The 5,908-nt window shown below is 42.8% G+C and overlaps 2 long non-coding RNA genes across 2 annotated transcripts in view; both read left to right on the top strand.

Moving 5' to 3' along the window:
• The window catches only part of LOC134070163 (uncharacterized), a 1,354-nt gene extending 39 nt beyond the window's left edge, over positions 1–1,315 (top strand). The window contains exons 1-3 of the long non-coding RNA XR_009936894.1: positions 1–17; positions 706–759; positions 1,261–1,315. The exon at positions 1–17 is cut by the window's left edge and continues 39 nt beyond it. This is a non-coding gene — a long non-coding RNA (uncharacterized LOC134070163). The remainder of the gene's footprint in view (positions 18–705; positions 760–1,260) is intronic.
• A 357-nt stretch (positions 1,316–1,672) lies between these two features.
• On the top strand, positions 1,673–3,095 carry LOC134070164 (uncharacterized). Its single transcript, XR_009936895.1, has 3 exons — positions 1,673–1,720; positions 1,806–1,859; positions 3,050–3,095. It is a non-coding gene; the product is annotated as an uncharacterized LOC134070164 (long non-coding RNA).
• The last annotated feature ends 2,813 nt before the right edge of the window (positions 3,096–5,908 follow it).

Consider the following 5,908-nt stretch of genomic DNA (forward strand, 5'->3'; position numbering starts at 1 on the left):
GCGAACCTGGTGGACCTGTAAGCATACACTTCCTGTGCCAACTTGTTTCACTTCCTGGTTCAGCCTATGATAGACCTCTGAAATTTGGCCACAAAAAAATCTATCATCATTGCCCATATAAAGAGATCTGGTATCTTAACAAATTGCGGGACGCTAAGGCACTCTTCTAAGGAATAAAACCATTTCAATTATGTTCATAGTTCACATAGCAAAAAAAAAACATGTAAATGATCTGGTGTCTTGCCATTTTTTCCTATGGGAAAATAACATGAGGATATAGTGCACCTGTTGCACTCTTGTGGGGATGAAACGCAGACTTTTTTCTTCTTTTGTCATCTGACTTCAAGTGAGTTCTGTGATCTTCGGTACAGTATGTTAAAAGTTTAGCTTGAGTTTAGATTTTTGCTACTTCAGAGCTAATTTGCAATGCAATTTGCTATAGCAGCTAGCTTCATTTAGCACCTGGATCTCTTTATACAGTATGGGCAAAGATGTCAGCTTTGGGTACTTTTTCTAGTTTGGAACGTGTATTTGTCATTACCTGTTTTTTCTTCTTCTTCTACTTCTTCTTCTTCTTCCTCTTCGTCCATCTCCCCTCTTCTTCTTCTTCTTCTTCTTCTTCTTCTTCTTCTTCTTCTTCTTCTACTTCTTGTCCTCCTTTTCCCTTCTTTTTCCATTCGTTGATTTCCCTTCTCCCTCTCATAGGGACCCATGGGTCAGATGGGTTTACCTGGTCCAAATGGAAAGAATGGAGATGATGTGAGTGAGAGCTTCTGTTGTCTTCCACATCTACTGTACGCAGTATTTGTCTTGTTCTAGCAGACACATAGTTATAGGTTTTAGATCCTAAGCCGCATTCACATACGTCGCTACTCGCCCATCTCTGAGCGAGTTCTGTCAATGGAATGTGATTGTGTTCTAGCGGAATGTGACCAGGACAGGCGATGCGAGGACTAGCGATGCGATGTGGGCGGGTACGGAGATAAAATAATTTTAACTGTCAGCGAGGCGAGTGAAGCGAGTACCAAATCAGAATGTAGAATAGAGATGATTGACAGTTAACGGACATGTTTGCAGTATAGACTGTACCGCCGCCGACAGCAGGTATCTTTTTCTGCCAGCGAGTAGAATTTCGGCGAGAAGCGAGGAGCAATGGTCGAGGAGCAATGGGCGAGTAGCGACGTATGTGAATCCCCCTCTACTGTTCTGACCTACAGTCCCCCAGCATCGCTCAATATATTTGTGGATTGTTTTCTCCAGGGTCAGGATGGAAAAACTGGTCGCCCTGGTGAGCGTGGTCCTCAAGGTCGTATGGTAAGGGATTTGCGTGCCACAGGGCCACAACACTTACACACAAGTGTGTTTGTGCGAACACACACACACACACACACACACACACACACACACACACACACACACACACAAAATACACACAGCTGAATCTGAGATGCCAGTGATATGTTTCTCTGAACAGTGCTGGGCTCACACACACACACACACACACACACACACACACACACACACACACACACACACACACACACACACACACACACACACACACACACACACACACACACACACACACACACACACACACACACACACACACACACACACACACACACAAATGGAGTCCCTCTAACTGTTCTGGTCTTGTCCACAGGGTGACCGAGGAACTCCCGGAGGCCCAGGATTGCCTGGCATGAAGGGATACCCAGTAAGCACGCCTGTTCAACTTTGACCTTTGACCTACAGTATAACTGACCTCTGCCCCTTGACAACGGTCTCTCTTCTCCTCACAGGGCTTCAATGGTCGAGATGGAGCCAGAGGAGACCAGGGTCCTGCTGGACCCAAGGTGAGGCTCAAAGAACTCTACAGGAACACACAGGCCACGCTCAGGCCACTCTAAGGCAGGGATGACCTTGGAAATAACCAAGTACCAGCGGTAAAGTTCGACACAATGCTCAGACCGTAAATATTCCAAAAGAAGTACTCTCTCATTCCTGAGTTACACATACAGGCTACGTTGTGTTGCCTAAATTGACCACTGATGAGCCTCACGTTATGCTTTGAAAGTTGGGGCAAGTTCAACTTAAACTTAAACCAAGTATTTGAAGTGTGCAAGTAGGCAGTTTGAAACAGTCTATGCATTGCAGTCGCTTGAAGAACTAGCATGTAAGCCAGCATTTACTCTAGATTAGCACACTTCCTTCCAGCAGTGAAATACGCCCATCACTGTTTTTGGAGAAACCATCATCTTGGTGGTTACATGACCTGTTGTGCCTGAATGGCGGCTTTACCTGATCCCCTTAGTATCTTTTAGCGGAAAACCAGCCTTGAAGGATCTGCATTAGCGTCCCGGCAGTGTATGAATCCGGAAGTCCCGTGAGCCATGAAACGAGAAACACAAAATGCTGAGGCAGAGACAGCGAAAAGTCCAAAGAGACAGTTGTGAAAAAAGCACTCCAAAGCTGTAGGGGGAGCTCCATAGAGAAAAATGTGACAACAAAAGTGAGAAATCAGCAAAGAAATGACTGGAGTTACCAGAGTAGCCCTTTAAAGTTAGGTGATCTATAAAGATAGAACAGATTTTATTTTTAACAGTATTATAGATTTTATGCTTATGGAATGAGGTGTGGAGGTTGATAGACTTTTGTGCAGGACAAATGGGGCATTTGTGTTTATAGGTGTTTGAAGGTATGGGAGGATTTGAAATTGTTTTAGTCGTCTGTATTTAAAGGAAAGATGCTGTAGTTTTTTAAAGAACTACATGCCATTGAATGTACAGTAGCCATACCTGTTTGTATAGTTGTCTACTAATATACATTATTATCAAGTACCTTAATGTAGAGTGTAGTTGCTACAGATTCTTTAAGGTATCTGAAAGTATAGCAGGATTTTAGGATCTTGGTCATCTGTATTTGAAGGTATTTGAAGATACGACAGGATTTTAGGATCTTGGTTGTGTATATTTAATGTTTTTTAAAGATATGACAGGATTTTAGGACCGTGGTCCTCTGACATTTTGGAGTTTTGTTCTTTCAGGGTGACACTGGACCTGATGCGGGAGACGGACGTCAGGGTCCTGTGGTGAGTTTCTGTGTGTGCGTGTGTGTGTGAGCATGCGTGCGTGCGTATATGTGTGTGTGTGTAGTTGGCTGTGTCCCTGGGTCAGTAGACAAACAGACATACCTCAGAGGATCTCACGGCATTTGTGTCTTGTAGGTTCTGCTTTAAGTGTATTGGTGTATTTTAATTCCTTTGTACATCTCGACTCTCAGATTCTTGGATTTTTCTGTCCTCACACAATTCTCTTTCTTTTCCCTCTCTCTCTAAACACACACACACACACACACACACACACAGGGCTCACCTGGTGAGAAAGGTCAAAGAGGTCGACCAGGTCCATCTGGTGAGATAGTAAGTAGTTCCTTTCCCAGCCACACACATAAAGTATGGACGTTGTTATTCTAATTAATTATAACGACATTCAGAATTATAGTTTGTATAGCTATTATTACAATTATCGGTGTGAATAAGACTCAAGTCTTTACATCCACATGTGTAAACAGCAGCGTAGCATTTGAGAGAGCATGAGAGCATTGGTAAAGTGTTCGGACTGTCTTCTGTCTAGGGTGAGACCGGCACCAGCGGTCGGCCAGGCCCTCCAGGACCTCCTGTGAGTACTTCCCACTTCATATTTGTTTATTGACTCTTACGCTGATACTTTATCCACAGAGATTTGTTTATTACACATGAGGACTAATGAGCATTAAAGCAGCACAATTAAGTTCTTCTGTCTTACAATTCATACTTTGCAGTCACATGACTACCATGGATACTTGGCGGGCAAGAAACACTGCAGGCTTAGCCAAACATAGGCCCGGGCCCCCGGCTTATGTTGTTTTCACCTAAAAACACAAACTTTGGTATAGTTACTCTGGTGACATCTTGGCAAGATCCTTGATTAGTTTACTGGGTTTTGTTGCTGGAGAATGATGTTCTTGTCTGCCAGCTACCTGTAGTAATTGTGACGTCACATGCAAAGTATGAATAATGGCTTCAAACTCATTTTGAACCACATTTGAACTGGAGTTGATGTCAATTGGCTGTTTTGCCCTGATGATGGTCGGATGACAGACCATCAACAATTTCAATTTTAATTTCAATTTCAATTTTCAATTTCAAACCATTATCGGGTTGACTGACCATCATCATCATAATTCTTAAAAAAATGTTTTTAATTTTTATTTATTTTAATTTTTTTTATTAATTGTGCAGTGTGAAGTGTGTTACATGTCATACGCACACCATCTGTGTTGCATCACTGCATCTGTAGAATAACATCCGTCTAGGGACGTAAAATGTCCCAATTACCAGTCCGTGCCTGGATCCACCCATAGGATGTGTTCCAGTCTTTGGGCACCAATGTAGTTGTGTGTATCGATGACCTTTGACCTTTGACCTTTGGTCTTGTTCTATCCTAGGGAGGTCGAGGTCCGGCTGGGTTTGTTGGATTGAGTGGCACTCCTGGATTGCCTGTAAGAATGTTATGGATTTACTCATGTCATTATATTATATTACATACACACAATAGAGATGTATAGAAACATAAATGTGCTTTTGTGTGTGTGTGTGTGTGTGTTTGCATTTATGTATGTCTGCATATGTGTGTGTGTGTGTGTGTGTGTGTGTGTGTGTCTCATCCAGGGTGAAAAAGGTCCTAAGGGTGGTCGTGGGCCTCCAGGGCAGGCTGGTCCGCGAGGAGAACCAGGACATGATGGAGAAGAGGGCGGTTCAGGCATACCTGTAAGTCACAGAATCACACACACACACACACACACACACACACACACACACACACACACACACACACACAGAACCACCTGAGGAAGTTTACTCTGCCTTCAGAGGTGTGTTATGGATTATTAGATTAGATTAGATTCAATTTGCCATTGTGCAGTACGCGACAGTGGTGTGTACATTAGAAAAAAATAGACCAGTCTTCCAAAATGGATTTTACGCGTCGCAAACGGAACTCTTCAGTTACGCGTCTGGTGTAGCTCCCCTGTAAGCCATGGCTAATAGTTGGGAAATTACGGTAATTACTGTTTAGGACAGTTTGTTTGCGGTTATGTATTGGTAACACTTTATTTAAAGGGGTTTACATAAGGGTGACATGTAACCGTCATAAGAATTACATGACATGTCATGCAAATTGATGACACATTATTGATGTCATGTCATTCTTATGATGGTTACATGTCACCCTTACGTAGACCCCTTCAAATAAAGTGTTACCGACAGTTTTATTACAACTTTATTATTGTGCCATTGACACGTCTGAATTACGGCCCTTTATATGTTGTCTCCTAGGGTACTCCCGGAACAGATGGAATCCCAGGACTTAAAGGAGATAGAGTGAGTAGAATCCCATTCTATGTAATATAAGCAACATGACATAGTTGCTAGTAGAAGTAAATGTGTCTATGAGCGAAAGTAAAAGTCCTGCCAAGTATTTGATCCAACCATTTAGTAAGCCAGCTCATCCTCGTTAGCAGCCAAGTATATCAGATAATTAGTGATATCACCTGTGTTAAATGCACAGGTAGAAAGAAATATATGGCAGGACTTTTGCTTTCTGGAACCGGGATGTCCGCCTCTGTCTATGAGCTGTTAATGCTGATTGGTCATTGGCATTCTAAGGAACACTCGGGAATGGGCACAGTGGGAAATTCAACCAATCAGTGGCAAGATGATAAAACAGTGTGCGTCTCATATTCAGCTTTTCTGATTTTGTCATGCCTTTTGCTTGTGTGCTTGTTTGCTTGTTTGCTTGTTTGCTTGCTTGCTTGCTTGTTTGTTTGTTTACAGGGGTTACCAGGGATTCCTGGAGGAAGAGGG

The sequence above is a fragment of the Sardina pilchardus genome, chromosome 22 (genome assembly GCF_963854185.1).
Source record: "Sardina pilchardus chromosome 22, fSarPil1.1, whole genome shotgun sequence".
NCBI classification, from domain to species: Eukaryota; Metazoa; Chordata; class Actinopteri; order Clupeiformes; family Clupeidae; genus Sardina; species Sardina pilchardus.